Source organism: Cebus imitator, unplaced genomic scaffold (assembly GCF_001604975.1).
Source record: "Cebus imitator isolate Cc_AM_T3 unplaced genomic scaffold, Cebus_imitator-1.0 Scaffold424, whole genome shotgun sequence".
Lineage (NCBI taxonomy): Eukaryota > Metazoa > Chordata > Mammalia > Primates > Cebidae > Cebus > Cebus imitator.
The window spans coordinates 1,439,896-1,441,957 of NW_016107739.1; positions in this window are offsets into that span (position 1 = coordinate 1,439,896).

Genomic DNA, 2,062 nt, shown 5'->3' on the forward strand with positions numbered 1-2,062 from the left:
CCAGTCTGTGTCTTTTGATTGGGGCATTTAGTCCATTTACATTTAGGGTTAATATTGTTATGTGCAAATTTAGTTCTGCCATTTTGATGTTAGCTGGCTGTTTTGCGCGTTAGTTGATGCAGTTTCTTCATTGTGTTGATGTTCTTTACCATTTGGTATGTTTTTGGGGTGGCTGGTACTAGTTGTTCATTTTATGTTTAGTGCCTCTCTCAGGAGCTCTTGTAAAGCAGGCCTGGTGGTGATGAAATCTCTGAGTACTTGCTTGTTTGCAAAGGATTGTATTTTTCCTTCACTTATGAAGCTTAGTTTGGCTGGATAGGAGATTCTGGGTTGAAAGTTCTTTTCTTTAAGGATGTTGAATACTGGCCCCCACTCTCTTCTGGCTTGTAGGGTTTCTGCTGCGAGATCTGCTGTGAGTCTGTTAGGCTTCCCTCTGTGGGTAACCTGACCTTTTTCTCTGGCTGCCCTTAGCATTTTCTTCTTCATTTCAACCCTGGTGAATCTGATGATTATGTGCCTTGGCATTGCTCTTCTTGAGGAATATCTTTATGGTGTTCTCTATATTTCCTGGACTTAAATATTGGCCTGCCTTGCTAGGTTGGGGAAGTTTTCCTGGATAATATCCTGAAGAGTATTCTCCAGCTTGGATTCATTCTCTTTGTCGCATTCAGGTACACCTATCAAACGTAGATTAGGTCTTTTCACATAGTCCCACATTTCTTGGAGACTTTGTTCATTCCTTTTTACCCTTTTTTCTCTATTCTTGGCTTCCCATTTTATTTCATTGAGTTGATCTTTGACCTCTGATACCCTTTGTTCTGCTTGGTCAGTTCAGCTGTTGAAACTTGTGTATGCTTCGCGAAGTTCTCATGTTGTGTTTTCAGCTCCATCAATTCACTTATATTTCTCTCTAAGTTGTTTATTCTCGTTAGCATTTCATCAGATCTTTTTTCAAGGTTCTTAGTTTCTTTTCCTTGGGTTAGAACATGTTCTTTTAGCTCACAGAAATTTCTTATTACCCACCCTCTGAAGCCTGATTCTGTCAATTCATCACACTCATTCTCCATCCAGCCTTGTTCCCTTGCTGGTGAGGAGTTGTGATCCCTTGTTGGAGGCAGGCATTCTGGTTTTGGGTGTTTTCATCCTTTTTGCACTGGTTTCTTCCCATCTTTGTGGACTTATCCACCTGTCGTCTTTGTAGTTGTTGACTTTCAGATTGGGTCTCTGAGTGGATGTCCAGTTTGTTGATGAAGTTATTTCTTTCTGTTTCTTAGTTTTCCTTCTAACAGTCTGACCCCTCTGTTGTGGGACTGCTGAGGTCCACTCCAGGTCCTGCTTGCCTGGGGATCACCTGCAGCAGCTGCAGAACAGTAAGGGTTGCTGCCAGTTTCTTCTTCTACTATCTTTGTCCCAGAAGTATACCCATCATATGTCAGTCTGAGCTCTCCTTTATGAGGTGACTCTTTGGATATACAGGGGTCAGAGAGTTGCTTGAGGAGACAGTATGTCCTTTATAGAAGCAGAAGTGTTGAGCTGTGAGCTCTGTTGTTCATTCAGAGCTGCTGAGCAGGTACGTTTAAGTCTGCTCAGCAGAACTCATAAACCCCCCCTTTTTTTCCCTGGTGCTCTGTCCTGGGGAGTTACAGCTTTATTTATGAGTTTCTGTTGTGCTGCTGCCTTTTTTCAGTGCTGCCCTGCCCAGTGAGGAGGCAGCCTAATCACTGTCTGCCTGCAGAGGCTTTGCTGAGCTACTGTGTGCTCCGCCCAGCTGCCATGTGAACTCCCTGCAGTCCTGTTTATACCGGTACGGTTAGAACTGCCTCAGCAATGGTGGCCCACCTCTGTAATGGTGGACTCTCTCTGTAATGGTGGGCTGCCTCAGCAATAGCAAACTACCTCTCTAGTGGTGGAGTGCCTTGGTAATAGTGAATGCCCCTCCCCCACAGAGCTGTACTGTCCCGGGTTCAGCTTGCCTGCTGTGAAACTCTCAATCCAGAGCGTTTCTGATTGCTGTTTTTTTTGTGGGGTTGGGACCAGCTGAGCCTGATCACCTGGCTCCCTG